Source organism: Gavialis gangeticus, unplaced genomic scaffold (assembly GCF_001723915.1).
Source record: "Gavialis gangeticus isolate Ggan-Ray unplaced genomic scaffold, GavGan_comp1, whole genome shotgun sequence".
Lineage (NCBI taxonomy): Eukaryota > Metazoa > Chordata > Crocodylia > Gavialidae > Gavialis > Gavialis gangeticus.
In genome coordinates this window covers 225,052,196-225,070,392 of record NW_017729032.1, presented here as the reverse complement: position 1 = coordinate 225,070,392, position 18,197 = coordinate 225,052,196, and positions in this window count along the sequence as shown.

The window sequence follows — 18,197 nt, the reverse complement described above, 5'->3', positions numbered from 1 at the left end:
AGGTCCCTTCCGACCCTACTTCTATGATTCTATGATTCTGAACCTGCATACAGGACCTCCATCTAATGCAGAAGGTATATGATCCCATTAGGGGAAATGACTTGCTGGACTTGGTGTTAGCTACAGGGGATGACTTGGTGGGGGATCTGCAGGTACAAGGTAACCTACGGGATAGTGACCATCGATTGATTGAATCCACTATCTGGCGAAGGGTGGGAAAACTAACAAGCAGGGCTGAAGTGCTAGACTTCAGAGAGGCTACCTTCAGTGTGCTCAGGAGATTAGTTAGTGAAGTGTTAAAGGTCAAGAGCATTGGTAAAATGGGGGTGGTTGTTCTTCAGGAGAGCAAACCTATGGCCAGAGAAGGAGACAATCCCATTGCACATTGAAGTGGGTAAAGGGGCCAAGAAGCCCTCTTGGCTGAACAGGGAAGTCCAGGAAAGCTTAAAGGAAAAGAAAGAGGTATACAGCCTGTGGAAACAGGGGGTAACTACCAAGGATGAGTATACCTCCCTGGGTCACACTTGAGGAAATCAGTTAGGAAGGCCAAGCAGGATTAGAATTTAGGATGGTGAAAAAAATTAAGGACAACAAAAAATCTTTCTTCAGGTATATAGGGAGCAAAAGGAAGATGCAGGGTAGCATAGGACACCTACAGGACAAACTAGGGCAATTGTTGATGGGGGGGGGGGCAAAGCTGAGCTCTTCAATGCATATTAGTATATATGTTCTTTGCATCTGTCCACTCCACCAACTGTTAGTGCAGAGATAGCGAAGGGGCATTTGGAGAGGCTGGATGTGCTCAGATCATTGGGCCCGGATGAACTTCATCCAAGGGTGCTGAAGGAATTGGCCAGTGTCATAGCAGAACCACTGGCATGGCTGTTTGAGGTCAGGTCCCAGAGAACTGGAAAAGGACCAATGTGGTCCCTATTTTCAAGAAGGGGAAGAACCGGGAAGTTATAGGCCAGTTAGTTTCACCTCTACCCTTGGGAAAACTCTGGAAAAAATCATTAAGGGTCATGTTTGTGGGAGCCCAGCAGGGGAAATAATGCTGAAAGGAAATCAGCACAGATTCACTGCAGATAGATCCTGCCTGTCTAACCTTGTTCCTTTTTATGACGAGCTTAGATACAGGAGTTGAGGTGGATGTCATCTACCTAGGATTTATGAAGGCCTGTGATATGATATCTCATTCTGTTCTTGTAAATAAACTGACAGTCTGTGATGTAGATGATTACATGATCAGGTTACAGGAACAGGTGGGTGGCAAAATGGCTTAGGGGGTCACACCCAGAGAGTGGTGGTGGATGAGACGATATTGACCTGGAAAGATGTGGACAGTGGAGTCCCAGAAGGCTCAGCCCTTGTACCAGTGCTAATCAATGTCTTCATCACTGACTTGGACAGGGGTGTGGAGAGCACCCTGTCCAAGTTTGTAGATGATAACAAATTATGGAGCAACATTAACACACCAGAAGGTAAAGAATGGATCCAGGTAGATCTGGACAGGTTGGAAAAATGGGCAGAATGAAACAGGATGCAGTTCAACAAAGACAAGTGCAAAGTGCTGCACCTGGGCAAGAACCACCAACAGACTTACAGGCCAGGGGATGACCTTTTTAGCAGCACAGCAGTGGAAAGGGATCTTGGAGTCACAGTTGACTCCAAGATGAACATGAGTCATCAATGTGATGAAGTGATCAACAAGGCAAACTGCACTTTATCGTGCATTAGCAGATGCATGATGAACAGGTCCAGGGAGGTTATGCTTCCCCTCTGTGCGGCACTGGTCAGGCCATAGGTGAAGTAGTGCATCCAGTTTTGGGCGCCACACTTCAAGAGGGATGCAAAGAATCTTGAGAGGGTCCAGAGGAGGGCCATTCATATGGTCAGAGACCTACATGCAATGCCCTACCAGAAGAGACTGAGGGACGTAGATCTCTTCAGCATTCATAAGAGAAGGCTGGGAGGTGATCTTGTGGCTGCCTATAAATTCATCAGGGTATGGAAGAAAGGAATAGGAGATTCTCTATTTACTAGGGCACCCCCTGGAGTAACTAGGAACAATGACCACAAACTGATGGAGAGCAGATTTAGGCTGGACATTAGGAAGAACATCTTCACAGTAATGGTTGCCAGAACCTGAAATAGGCTTCCAAGCGAGGTGGTGCTCTTCCCTATTGGACAAGCACCTAGCTGGGGTTGTCTGACCCTAGTGCTCTTTCCTGCCCAGGGCAGGCGGATGGACTTGATGACCTAGTGAGGTCCCTTCCAACCCTAACATCTATGAATCTATGAATAGCCAAATGCACTGTAGTGGTGAGGAATATTTCTATATGTTTTTATAAAAAAATCAGTAGTCCCACCCACCAGCCCCAACTGAAGATTCTAGCAAATTTAAAAACATACACACACATTCCATAAGAGGGGACATTAGGGAAAGGAATCTTCAAGAATGTCCTCCTTTTGGAAATAACTTCAACACCTGTATTAGAGGGCTTGTCTCTGAAACTGTATCTTCCAATTCAATTGTTAAGAGCTGATAGAATCAATAGGATATGATCTAGAGAAAAAAACCCAACTTCCAACTGTTCTTGATTCTGGTCTTAGCACATCTGGTTGCTCCTTCCAAATGTTTTTCTATTGAAATACCCTCTGATGGTGGCTGCTCCCAGAACACAGTGTGATGGACTACTGATTTTATTGGATGAATTCTGTGTTAACAGTATTCACATTGTTATAATATTGTGTGACTCAGTTTACTTCTTTAGCTAGTTTACTTCTGTGTACAGAGAATGAAGGATTAAATGGCAGGGAGGACTACATGCAGGACAAGACAATTTGAATTTTAGCATTAATATAGTTTTGAATGGCTTTCTTGATATATCAAGAAAAATGTATTTGATTCGGATTTGGATTTAGCCCGATTCAGGGGACAGTGATTTGATTCGCTGATTCAGATCACTGTCCAAATTTGATTCAGCTGAATCCAAATCTGAAGATTCAATTCTGATCCAGGGAATCAGTGATTCAGCCATAGACAGAGCTTTATATCTTTTTTATACGTATCTCAAGGTACTAGATGTGGCTTGTGAAGGCCGAGATGGTAGGGTGGATGGAGTATCCCACAGGAGTTCAGCCCCCCTCCCCCCACATGCTCATCAGTGGATCCCTCGTGCCCCTCCCTGGCACAGTGATTGACCACAGGGGGACCTGGGTGCCACCCCACCCCACCCCACACGCAGGAGGTATCAGTTGCCAAGGCAGAGGATGGGGGGATCCCCCACACACTCCATGGCGGACCCAGACATGGATCGGAAGTGCTTCTGGTCTACTTCTGGGTCCACCACTGAGCACACTGGAGACCTCGCCATGATCCCATGGGACACTTCATCCAGCCCACCATCTTAGCATTCATGACCCACATGGTACCTTGAGGTATGTAGAAAAAACATATAAAGCTGTGTCTATTTCTGAAACATCAAATCTCTCCGAATCTCTCCAAATCAAATTGTAGGCTTCCGATTCAATTTGGAGCGATTAATGGGTCTCCTGATTAAATTCAGATTTGGAGATTCAGTTGCTGAATTGGGCCAAATCTCCTCTGAATCAAATTAGTGACTGAAGCTTCGCACAGCCCTCATATATGTGACAATTGGAGAGCAGGCTGGAACCAAGCAGTCTGGCAGCTACTGGCCAGAAGAGTCTGAGAACTAAGACAAGTAGATTATCTCTGGAGAGCTATATAGAGACTGACAAGGGAAGAGCTAAGACTGGGATAGACTGTGGACGCAGGGACTATTTAACCTCTTTAGTGAGGACTATGGCTGGTTAGTCCTCCCTTTATTGAAGAAACTGTCTGCTGTGCTGCTCGAAATGTGGCTTGCACTGGATCAACCCAAGAGAATGTGAAATTCCACTCTTAGGAGCAGAACTGGATGCTTGCTCCTGGAGTTGGGACACAGAAATGAGGGGAGTTGAGATGCCAAAAGGCTGGGGACTCAGAGTGAGTAAGAGGTCAGGCTCCTCACTTATTCTAGAAGCCAACTGGGCTAGCTTCAAAGGGCACTTCCAGGACCCATACAAAGCCACAGCAGTCCCAAGCATGCACCACATGGAGGATACCCATGACACAAAAAACCGTGGACGTAGGAGTAGGCTTTATGAAAAATAAATGAAAGACTAAATAAAGGGGCAGAGTATATCTCCTGCAACCTATGTCTAACCAAACTAGCTTCTCCAGGAGAATAATGAAGATGGTAACAGCTAAGTTCACACTTTCACTCGCATAGGGTTACAAATCCACATTAAGGAACCTCACCTAAGCCAGACTTGAGAACTAAATATCTGATCTATGGAGGTGACTGATGAATAACTGATGAATGGAGATATATTTCTAAAATTAGCTGTCTAAAAAGGGAGAGAGAGAATTCCATAGTTACATACAAATTGGGCTGATTAGCATTCTAAGCTGTGTAAAATAAAAGCCTAGCACACTTGCATCTCCTTTGTTCATTCTGATGGTATGAAAAGATTGCATCTACCCTCTGTATTGTTCATGCAGAAAACAAACAATGAAATCTCCACAGAAGGCTACAAACACTGATAATTTCCCTAATAAACCTGATTAATACTTTCATCAAACATTCTGTAAGTAGTTATTTCTCATCTAAATAACTGATTGCATAATTAATTTAAAATATTCCAGCCAGTCACTGTATTCTTAAGTATTGATATATTAAAAGAATTTCCACAAGAGATTCCATCTCAGAAAATATATAGTGATTCCTTTCTCTCTGGGTGGATAGAGAACAGGGAAGATTTATTTTTTTAATATCTTCAATTTACAGTATAAACAAAGATCATTACACATCAATAGGATTCTAAATATTGCTTCAGTAGATTCTGGGTCAGACTTTTTAAGTAAGAAAACATTGATCTAAAAAGGTTTGCCATTATCCCTTGAAATATACTCATCATTTTGTGGCATGTAAAGAAATAATTTATGACATTATACAAAAGAAAATACTTGCTACTGAGACGCAACTTACTTCAAATGAATAAAAGAAGAAAAAAATAGAATTCCTGCAGATTATAGGTTGGATATGGTCAGGTCAACAGGACCATGGATATTCTGTTTTTCTTACCAGGGCCACCAAGAAGCTTATAAGCTTTTCACATAACCCACACATTTAATAAGCACTGCAGCCTTCATTTTGTTCTACATAAATTTCTAGTCTTGAAAATGGCCCAATTCTGTTCTCAGTTATGTTGGCAGAGCTGGAATAAAAATCTGGCCTAGCATGTACAAATATGAGTATGAAAACATTGCCAGCCATTGATCCATTAGTGTCAGCCTTGTAAATATATTAAGCAAGTATCAATTTAATACTTCAGTAATTTTACCATCCTCTGCCATCTCATCTCCCATTTCATCTCCTGAGTTCTAATTTCCTCCCTGATTAATCTTTTGCTTTGATAATAATGAAAAAAGCTTTTGAGTTATGGTTTCCATCTCACTTCATAATCATTTCAACTCTTCCTTTTTCCTATTTAATGTTCTCCTAGATCATGTCATCAGTCTGCTTCCAATTCTTAATCATGTTTACTTTCTGTTTAAAAGTTGACATTAATAGCTTTTTCAGATCTATATTCTGTTTTATATACATATAAATATAAGTTCTACTAAGTTTTTATACTTCTAGTCCCGCTATCTGTGCATAGAGTATACATATATGTGTTATATAAATCAAAAGAGGTGTTCACATACTATATATTGCTATATATATGTACATAAAATACTATTTGCGAAGAGCAGCAAAAATATCAAGATTTTTTTTTCTGTTCCTTTCATAGCCATAATAATGAAATCCAATTTTTGCTTCAACTTCTCTGTTATAAATCAACAATATACAATACACACAAAAAATATACACACAACTATTTTTGGATGACAAATGTAAGGCCTGATTATTTTTTAAATAACTCACTAACACCACTTGACCAGTGTAAAGAGATGTTAATGTAAGTATATAAATGCCAATTGGTTAGCATAGCTGAGATTCAGCATCTTATCTACTATGACTATAACAAAACATGAACTTGGATTGTGACAATATAATATACAGCATGTATTGAAAAAAGGGATTAAATATTTGGGCACCTTTACATGTGCTCCGGGGGTGAGGGGGAAGTGCTTTAATTAGGGCAGCTACAAAAGCCATTTTAATTAAAGCACTGCCCTGTCTCATGTATTATTACCCCTGCACTTAAAAATTGTGGTGCTGGCGGTGCTTGAACAAAAGCTAGTTCGACGAGCTTTAGTTCAAGTGGCACCACTGCAATTTTTAAACACAGAGACACTGATACACGAGATGCAGCAGGCTGTTGGAGCATAGTAATTGTTCCACTCCAGCAGACTCAATTAATTGAATTCCAGTGCTTCAATGGAGCCTCTATGCTCATGTATAGGCACCCTTTTTTTCTATTCAGCCAGGTTATGGTACGGGGGAGAATAGTTCCTTATGCATCTGCTTATCTGCTCTTAAAAATCCTAAGAATTTCAAACAGGGTATCCAGAATTTAATAATCAGTTATGAAGATATATCCAAGATGGAATGCACAAGGCAGCCAAAAAGTGAACTCTTCATTTCAAACAAGTGATATGATGAATCTGTGACTTTTAAACTTTACTATTTATCACTACATATGTTCAACAAATATTTTATAAAATAGTCAAATCTATGGACTTCCAGAAAGTTTGTTCAATGTATTTAGTTGCTATGCATCATCACTTTTGTCATGGGTTATGGTCAGCACATGAAATAAAATTCTCCTCTGATTGAAATCTATAGAAAAATGCAAGTAACTTATCTGGGACCAACTCATTGTGTATGTCATCCATATAAGTGATCACAAGTGTAAAGACTACAGTCAGTTCCCCCTGTAGTATTGGTTGGAAGTTTTGTGCGCTCTTGCCTGTGAAAGAAAGAGCCACATATTCCCTATATCCATTGTTCACTATATTAGTGCTAAGGCCATCATCTAGAATATTGAGACTACAATCCCTGTCCTAGTGCTTTGGTATTGGCAGCATCTGTGTCACAAACATTTGATCAGGATAGATTGATCTAAATCAAGTTGATTTTAATCCTGGATTTAATGATTTAAATCAGTAAGGCAAGACCCCGATTTAAATACACGTTTGCCTAGGCATACAAATTAGATATATTCATTTAAAAAATAGATAGCTCAACATATTTGGATTGTTAAAAATCTTACACTTTAATGTTATACAGTAAAAGCTCTGTTATCCAGCATCCCCTGGAAATGGGGGATGATGGTTAATTAGATATTTTGGTTAATCAAATGTGCACCATCTGGTGCACTCCCTGGCGTCAGTGTGCCAGGAGACAGGCAGGGGGCAGCGCAGGCTGTTTTGCTCCATGCACGCTGCTTTGCTCTGGGTCATGGGCCAAAGAACTGGCAAAGAAAAACTCTGCTTGCAGCGGTGAAACCCGGAAGTGGTACTTCCAGTTTCACTTTTGCTGCATCCCTTGGATGCCGGTTAATAGAGTTTTCCATTTAATAAAGTTAACACAGCTTTTGCTGTATAATGGTAATACATATATTACTTACTTACTTGATGATAAACTTTTTGTTCATACTTGCATCAAGCGCCATTAAAATAGCAACTTGAATGGAATTAAACATACAAAACCAGCACTCCACATTTATTAACCAAACTTTACTAAAACTTTAATTTATTAAGCAAAACAAAACTTCCTCCTTGCTGAATTCTTTTGAATGAGACAATATTTTTTTACCTAGCCTATTCTGAAAACATCTACCCGCTTCCTTTCATATTGTTAGAATTCAACTCTTATCCTCCTCCCTCTTCTTATTCATAGATTGGAAAAAAAAAAACACATTTTCCTGATCTTTCAACCCCCAGTAGATTTCTCAGCTTTGAATGAACTCTTCCAAATGAAGAAAATATTCTTTCAGCACCTGCAGAAGAGGATACTGCTTGTAAAAGCTGACTTAGCACTTCAACAAACTCTAGTTCCAGGTGCTTTATTCATGTTTTCCACTAGTTCAGTGGTGTGACTTTCTTTAAAAACATTCTCAGCAAACATGTAATGCTTGAATGGTTCACCTCTAGCCGTGCATTTTATTATGGTTGGCATGATTGATGGGTGATTAGTAGGTGATTAGCTGCTACTGCCCATGCTGTAACAGCATTTTCTTCCACTGTTAGGCTTCTACCCTAGTATTTTGTGTTAAGAATCTTGCCAAGAAAATGAGTTCAAGTGCTTGATCCATCCACTCCTTTACTGCCTATTATTTAACTTGCTGTTGGGTATTTCTTGTTTTGACATTTCTTGAAGTTCTTTCCAATTTTTAGTAGCATCCACAAAAATTTTAAGAGCAATCTTTCTGTAGTTTTCCAAGGCTATGGGAATAGGTTTCAGTACATTCAGCTTATTTTCTATATTTCTCTTTAGTTCAATGTTGACTACTCTAGCTGTCCAGCTGACTACTCTACTTCCATGTTGCTGGGTTTTTGGTTGTAGCCATGTTGGTCTAAGGACATAGGTAAGGTTCTTTGAATAGATGTGATATCTTTTATTAGACCAACTGAGTGGTTGGAAAAAAAGTTTTTAGCAAGCTTTTGGGTGCAGTCACCCTTCTTCAGGCATAGGGAGTCTCTGACCAGCAGACACTTGGCACACGGATCTTCTCTTTCCCACTGGTACAGGACTTTAAAAAAATATACATATTCTCAAATTGGGTCTATCTGCAACCAGCAGACAGTCATAAGACTTTTTCCTTCAGTTCCCACATGTTGAAATCAAGACTAGTCTATGCTTTTCCTGCACTATCTTGACCTCAGCATTGGTCTTTTATGTTGCACACACTTCTCACTCTGCTCCCTCTCCTTTCTCAACACAAACAAATAACAACAAATCAAAACTCTTTCTCCCTGTGACATAACCAACCTCACCCTCCCTATCCCCCCACCCCCAAAAAACCATCTTTCTCCCTTAACAATCTATGGCTACATACAAACATTACTCTTATGTGTTAAGCATGCAAAAAACACTACAACTGTAACCAAATAGACATTCACGGCACATAGAGAGCTTTAAAAATTGTCTGTACACATCCCATCATGAATCAAGGTGGGTTGCATTCTACCAGCATCCCAGGGGTCCTTTGCTGGGATGCTTGCTAACTTCATCCACTGCTTATCTGCTCCAGGTGAGCACTGGTCCAGCTCTGCCCCTGGACTGTCAAAGAGAGGAGACAGAAAAGGCTCTGTGTCCTCTCTGCACAGTTAAGCAGGGGGGTGAGGAAATGGAACCCCCCTGCCCCACAGTCTCCACCCAGTTTGCTGGTATGCTGGGCTTCTTGAACATCTGTATTTAGCCTATGATTTCTGGTATTGTAACGCCCTGACCTTGTGCAATACAGTATTTTAGTTTAGAGACATGGGTAGAGCACTTGGGAAGTTAATGTTTACATCTCTGCATATCTGTTCATATGCAAAGGAGCCCAGAAAGGCCATTTAATGAAAGTACCCAGAATCATTCCGAAACAGAGGGTAGATAGTTACTGAACAAATGTTTGTTTGTTTTTTTTTCCATGAGATGGAAAATAAGCCTCTATTATGGGTGCAGAATTATAAAAACTCAGATCCCAACACTTGTGATGACTTTGCCGATCCTTTGCATCCAGTACGATAGACCCTGTATCCTTTGAAGGGCCAAGCCCCTAATACATGACACATTGGGTGCGTCTACACATTACCCTACATCACCATAGCGACATGTTATGTTACTGTATGATGCACTACAGTGACCTAGTGATCATGTGAGTTTACATGTGATTGACAGTTACTTCATCATAGTGGCACATTCCCGTTTTAATGTGCTGCTACAGCAAAGTAGCAATGAAAACTAACCATGCGCCATGTGCATTGCACAGTAGGAGTGGTTACTGTGCTGTCCTTTAGTACATCCAAAAGGAAGTACTGAAGCATGACGCAGTAACAACATTATCATAAGGCCTCAAAAGTTAGATGGTTTCCTCTCATTCTTATATCGAAGACAATCAGCCTTTAACTCCAGAGTTTTTAGTACAGACTCACTGACTGAGCATATTATTTTATTTAACTTATTTTAATAGATTATACTAAATGTATACCTCAGTCTATGCTGTATTAAATTCAAATTTAATTTTAATCTGGTCAATTTGTAAAAGGAAAACTTAATTATAATTTTAATTAAAAATAAAAGAATTCCAATTTTTGAGTTAAGAAATCATTACTTTTTATCCACTCTGCATTTAATTAGTGCATTTATAATGTAATTTAAAATCCAGCAATATATTAAATATGCCAATCTCCAAAATTTTTCTCAGCTGTGTTTGTATACATCTGCATCTCTTGCAGACCTTCTGTTTCTGTAAGGATGGGCTGCAGGTTGTTTCAACAGCATTTGAACTAGGAACAGATGTGTCATTTGTCTGGGCCAAATTATGCTGGTGCCTGTCCCAAACAGAGACATGCCAGGATTAGCACACATATACATTGCCCTTCCAAGCAGAGTTTAATAAGTGAGGCTTTTCTGCCACTGATTCAATGATGCAATCTTGGGACAAACATTCAGATGCACTATACAATATCCCAGGACAAATGGTTAGCACTCCTTATCCCGTTAACCTTTTCAGGGTTTTTCCCAGAATAACATCTGAATGATTGCACTTCGTCCTGGGATAAAATGGTTTCCCCAAGGACAAAAGTGATGTCTGTTTGTAGCTTCAGAGATGATACGCAATTTAACTCATGGACATACGTTTGTGTATAAAGTGATCTCAAAGCAAAATTTCTAGCCTTTGAAGTCTAGTACTGTTTAATTTATTAAGTGCTTCTCACATATTTCAGACCATAAAACAATAGAAAGTATCATTGTACAGATCTACTGAAGATGCAAGAGGATGGCATTTCTTCCTGAGGAATGCTTTCTAGCAAGACCAGAATTCCTGCTCTGTCCTAATATTTTAATGCCACTCCTATCAGAAGACTGTTTCTACTGATTTTTTTTTAAAAACCCTACCTGCATATAAAAGACTCACTAAATCAAAACTAACTTTTGTATTCAAATATTATTTTATTCATGCTAAATTGTATTTTTGTTTACCTTCTGCCTTAAATTGAGTTAATTAGGATTATGTAAACAGGATTAGCCACATGTACACCTAATATTTACTTCAACAGGCTTACATGACATCTATCTGTGGGCCAAAGAGACTGGTCTTCTTTTATGCCATTTAAATAGATTGAAGGGGAAAGTGGAGTTGGGAAAGAACATAGGATTTCAAATGAAAGTGCATCATTGTAGAAACTTGCTAATGTAAAAATTGGGATCAGGAAAGTGGGAATGTTTTTGGTAGCATAAGGTCTGGAAATATCACATACTACTTAACAGGGCATATTCTGTCAGCCATATTATGATAAAGTGCATTGTTTGAGATGACCCATTTCCCCAGGTCATCATAGGCAAAGCATGTGGCTTTACTCAGCAAGAGCAACACAGATACAGAATCTAGTCCTCCCAGAGAAGACCCTTTTGTTGTAATGAAACAGAAGATCATTTAAAAAGTGAAATACAGAGCTAATTTAACTAAGTGAGTTTTAAATTGGTGAATTCACCATTAGAATTGCTGGAATAGAGTACCTGGAACACATTTTATTCCTAGCTCAGCATGAGATAACTTCATATATCAAATGGAGATCAATAATGATGGTACAGCTTGGCATTATTGCAGTTCTGGGCAGTCTTGATGCTGATAATTAGAATAAGGGAAACAGGAAACTGGCTGTTTTATTTCCTCAGGGTGGAAGGTAGGTCACTGTTTGGATGTTCAAACCAACTCCAATCTTTTTTCTAACAGACAGATTAGGACAGATAGGACTCATGAAATCAGAGTGATTATTGGATATGTTTTAAAGCAATGGGACTGCTTATTCGATTCCATTTTCTTTTCTTTACTCAGTCTCTGGGTAAAATATGAGGGTGTTTTCTGCATCTATCTATCTTTTCTATTCTTATACATAGAAATTATCCCTTTTGCTTACCCTGCTTTTATTACAATTTATTAATTATTTCCCTTTTCTTTGTAAGGCAGATTCCATCCTTAGTATATCCACAAAACTCCCTCTAATGGGATCTCCCTGCCTGTGAGGAACTTATAAAATGGGGGAGAAAAGTAAAGAAAGGACTATCCACTTGCACTAGGTCCCCAGAATTCCCACTGCTGGGCAATTCCTATCTCAAATCAGCATAAAACAAACAAAAAAAAAGGTGGGGGAAGATTATTGTATGTATTTGATGCTTTGATTTTGTCTTTTGATTGCAGTGCACTGACTACAAATTTAATAAGTTAATAAACATTATGAGTATACAGTGCATCGAAATGTATTCAGTTTGCATGCTTCTTTACTGGAAATTATGCTAGCTAATAGACTACCATTTTTTTATCATTTTATAATTTTTAACCTGTAATTTTCACATACTTAGAAGTACTTCTGTATTTATTAATTCATGAGACAAGTAGCTTTGAAATTTTGTCAATTTTTAAACATAAAATAATTTTAAAATCCTTTTTTTTAATTTACAAAGGCATGAAACTTGATCTGGCACTGGGAACACAATTGAATATAACTTAATTGATCTGAAACAGGCAATCACTACTACATATATCTTAGATGCCATGTCAAATCCTGAAAAGGGCTTTTGGTAAACATAGTTCAAAAATAATCTCTTAGATTTGTGACAAATTAAACCACCATTTGTTTTCTCACAAGACAGATTACCTATAGAGCAGTCACAAGTACAAGAATATGAAATTACTATAAATTGTGGTGCCTCTTGCACTGATCAGTGTCCAATACAATTAATGAATATGACTCACCTAACACAGCTGCTGATATATAATAATTGGTTTGGTTACTTTAGATCAAAATTTATACCTTAGAAACCACATTATTGTGGCCAAAGGGAAAGTTCAAAGTGGTATTTTACATGTAATGATTCAGAAAGGCAAGTCCTGCCACACTAATTAATTGACCTTGTAATCTGTGCTGTTTATCATAGTTGTGGGGTTTGTGATCTTTTTGCCTCCCTTCTTTCTCTTGATTGCAATACCTCCGATGTTTGCCACTTGGCCTGATCTGCTACAAGGAAGTTCACCCTTCTTTCATGCCTTCAGACCTGGTTCTACATGCATGAGGACTAGTACATCAAGGGTGGCATTCTAACCACAGGTTGGGTTGGCATCATCCAGGCCAATGGTTCTTGACCTTGTCAGGGTCACAGCACCCCACCTCCATTTCTTTTTGAATGTGAGCAAAGCCCCGGCTGAGAAACACAGTTGGTGTCGCCTCAGTGTTTATCTCAGTCTTCTCAGCTGGGTTCTGCTGCCTCCAAATGAAACTGCCCCACATGCCTGCTGCACAACCAGCCCAGGAAGGGCTGTGCTACGTGTGCATGCCCCTCCTGTAATTGGGCTCTCTAATCAGCCTAAAGCAGGCTGGAGCTCTCTCCTACTTTGTAAACCTCCTGGGTCCGGTGCATCCTACACTCCTCCCAGAAACAGAAGCAGACAGGTGCCAGACCAGAAAGTGCTACACAGCACAAAGCAGATTTGTAGCCTGCTTTAGGCTGATTAGAGAGCCCTAATGCTAGAGTGGGAGCACGTGGGGCATTTTTACCTGGCCGTTGCCACCATTGCAGCTCTGATGGAGCCTCATGGCACCCCAGGGTGCCATGGAAAGAAAGTTGAGAAACACTAATGCAGACCATTCCTAGTGATATTTTCTGAAGCTAAGTCCCCATCCCTTGCATTTAAGTCACTGGAGAAAGTGGATCGAAAGGAGTGTAGAAGTTTCTGTCTCAGTTGGAGGGAAACCTGCACGTTAGAATCCACTATAAACTGGATCTCCACCTATCCAGGTAAGTACCTTAACACCTCAACAGTTCAGGCTAAAAAAATAAGAAGACTTTCTCTATATAAGACTCATTAGCCTTGGTTTTGGGCCACTTGGATTTTCAGGTCTTACAAACTGGTATTTGTCCACAAGGGATGTGTGACATTGCTGAGGGTGTGCATTGTTAGTGAATAGCCTACACTGTACACTCACTTACACATCTACACTCCTGTGAAATAGAAGCCCTAACTACATATAGGTGCCAAAAATGCCACTTAGAAAACCCAAAAGAATAGAGTGCTACTGCAACTAAATACTTCGCTGCTGGACTGGTTGGGTTTTCCTTCTCGGAAACTGTAGGCAATGATATAGAATAGTAGCCATTTTTATATTGAGAAGTTGGAAATAAGCATTAAACAAAAATGGTTTTAAAAACAGACAATACACATAGTTAATCTAATTTTACAAGCCATATTACATAGGCTTTCCAGCTAAGTTACAAAACTTAGCAAATATCTTTGTACTGAAAAACTCAGGGGCTGAGGTTTGTTTTGCTTTTTGCCCCTCAGAGAGTAGAAACAGATGTTGGCTGACTTCTCAGTTGTGCTGCCATAAAAAAAAGTTATGGTGGGACAAATGGATGAGCAAATAGGTGTTGATACACATTGTTGTGCCACATCAAAGGAATATCAGTGCTGCAACAGAAGGTGATAATAGATTCTGTGGCTTTATTGTAATGTATGTCTATTACTGCAGGGGCAACGGAGCCCAGAAGCACCTGCCCACTTTCTCCATTTACAGAAAAAGACCCCAAGGAAATCAGGGTGACTCTTTGTAAATGGGTTAGTTGTGGGGGAAAGGGTCTAGCTGGGCAGGAAAAAGCCCCACTTTCCCTGCTTTGTGAGGATTGGGCAACTCAAAGTCCCACAGGGGTTTTCCCTCTGCTCTTGAAAGTATGCACAGGGAAACCTGCTGCAGAGAGACCTCTGTAGATATTCCCCTGCCCCACAGCAAGAGGATAGTGTCAATTGAGGACATCAGTATGGAGCACGACCAGTTGTGGTACAATATATTATGGAACAGCTGATTGCACTCCATCTAGATGTCTGTTTCCAGCCAGAAACTGTCTCTTCTGATCAGTCAACCTGCTTCTCTCTAAGTAACTGGGTTTTCCATAAGCCACCCACTCACTTTTGGGCTCAACTCAATGATCTTCATGAAGCTCAATGATCTTCATTACAGAGCCCCAGAGTTAGATCTCCCTCCTGTCTGAGTGGCTTTCCTCCAGTCTTCCAACGAGGTCATAAAAGAATGTTCTCTCATTGCAATATTTATTCAAATACAGTGGCACAAACTGTTGTCATGATTTGTAATAATTTATCCTTTGACTGTATCTCCTAGTTTTTCCTGCATTTTTTGCTGTCAGTTTAACTTTAACAGAGGACCAAGAAGGTAAAGAATTCCCTATTACAGTCCTTAGCAGCTACAAAACAGGTTTATCAACAAAACATAAGTAAAGTTTATTTGATAAGATCAATTCTAGTAAGTTCTGCTCCTTGTAGTTACTTGGGACAATTTGCTATTGAAAAGTGTATGTCTGAAAAAAAATTGTCAAGTAATAAGGAAAAACAAAAGATTTTCCTTTCAGTTTCGTGGAGCTGAGATATACATGCAAATTAAGCAGCTATTTTAAAATAGCAGAGCCTTAAAGGATCAAGTGATCAAGAGTTTTCAACATGCCACAAAACTGTCTTGAAAATGTCACAGCAAGTCTACGGGTATGCGTACACAGCACGCTGCAGTGCAGTTTAGAGATACTTTAAATAGTTTTAAATGATCTTTCTCAGATTCTGGACTATATCCAGCTAGCGTTTGGTCTTATACTGAGAGAAGCATAGAAAATTAGCCCAGAATGACTGTCATGATACCACAGATCAACTTCTGGTACTTAAGCTAGCTTGTGTAGAAGGAGCTCAAGTATCTCTATGTTGAATTCCTGTACAGTATACCCCTTTCCTTAGTTGAAACTTCTGAAATAGGAATCTTGGTGGCTACTTTTACAAATCTCTTTTTCTTTTCTTTTCTTTTCTTTTTTAGAAAAAAATAACTAATTGTTCCAACTTTCTACAAAACAAGATAATGATAAATCCTTATTTTATTATATTTATAAACTCACTATTCACATTCTGGGAACCTAAAATAAAATAATTTAGTAATATATAATCTGAAATGTAATGCAATTAGAGAATTAAAATATTTATAATAGCCTACTGTTGATACAGAGCATATATTATTCATTTAAGAATAGAGTTATTGTACTTACAGGTATCATCCATTAGCAAGTTAATTGACATTTTGACCAATAACTTTTATCAGGATAAAAGATGCACAAGCATCCTGATAAAGGCAATTGGTCAAAATGTCAATTTCCTGGTCCTTAGGGAGAGAACCTATAAATAAATAAACTGACTGTCTAACTGACCCTATCTCAAGAAAAAAACACTGCCATGAATATTTATTTAGTGCTGCATTTAATTGATTCTAATAATGAATGGAAAAAAATCAGGGCTTATTCATTAAACCAAGATACTTCTTTGAGTAAGTACGCACTCTCTGTATGAAAGATACAATTACAACATTACAGTTCATTAAGATTTATAAAATAAACATTTAAAAGAGTCACCCTGGCCACTGGGTGTAAAGAACCCATACAAATTTGAGAGGTCTGTGAAACTGGAGTTTGTGGAGAGGAGTTTGACTGAGACTTCCTAGACAGCAGCCAAAGGCCACTCTGTAAGTTGGAAAAATGTTTACTTTGTTTGATTTGGCCTGTTTTTAAGCACTGATCATTTATATAATCTCTGGTTTATTTTATATAATGTCTCTTATTTTATTAATTTTATTCCATTTTATGTTCCTGTTTATTGTATTGTGCAGTATCTGGTCTTTTGTCAATGTCTGTTTTTTAGCTGGGTGCTAAAGGTCCAGCGTACCCTAAAAGAAGGAATTCCTAGGTCTAAGTAATACATTTGTAATAGAGACTTCTTGCCACTGTAAATATGATGGTTAACCTACCAAAAATGGAAGCACCCTCTGTCTCTACACCTTTGCCTGCAGTAAACAGAGCTCTGTCCACACAACTGAAAATTACAAAATGTATTGTTAAAAAAGGCCTATAAAAAACCTGTTCCTTTCAGCCAAGTAATACGCTCACTAATAGTTCAGTGACACAATTTAAGCAAACTGAGATGCTGGAAAAAAGATCAATGTGAGGAAAGCTTATTCCCAACATCTCCAAATATAGCACAGTGGGTAAAGTAAATTTTAATATAGATTTATCAAACCTACAACTACTCCATATATATTTTCCTATATCATTGTCTTAACTAAGTTCCTGATCCAGAAAATACTTGTATATATTTCCTTTACTCATACATGTTAAGCACATTATAAAGAGCATGTAATATTAGAGCTTGGATTTAAAACTGTTAAGACTATAACCAGCCAGTGTGTGGTCTAATGCTGAGAAGTCTAGAAAATTAGCTTAACTGAGAAGCATCGAAAAATATCTTAACTGCTCATCAAGGCTACTAGACATGTTATAAGCATATACATATAATATTTTTATATATTATTTAATACAATAAATATTTATAGTATATAATTATTGATATCTCTAAAATGAGAAAGCCATGATTTCAAATATGATAGGTATCCTTAAAATGAAATGCCTCCAAGTCTGAAATGATTATAATACCCTGAATTTCCTATGCCTAGTAAAAGAAGATATTATAAGTACTGCAGATACCCAAGATGAAGAGTATTGATATTTTAATAGTACCTGTTTTATGTTCCTGTAAATCTTGTATAAAAATCTGAAGTAACACAAGGCCCATCATTCCTGCCTAGCAGGCTCAAGATCCTGTCCTTCAAAAAGGGAATAGGGTTTTTCTTTTGTTTTCTTGCCTTTTGATTGGAGGAAAGAGCAAGTAGAAGGAGGGCAGGCACAAGCAAGTAGGAGGGGAGGGAACCAAGGAGGCACAGGCATAGAAGTAGAAGAGGTGGGGAAGCAGCCAGCAGGGCAGTGGGGTGCACATGGCACAGCAGCTGGCACAGGCATGGAGGGGCAAGGGGCAGGAGAGAGACATAGCAAGAAGGTAGACAGGAGGAAAATTGGGAAAAGGGAGGGCAAGGAGCAAGG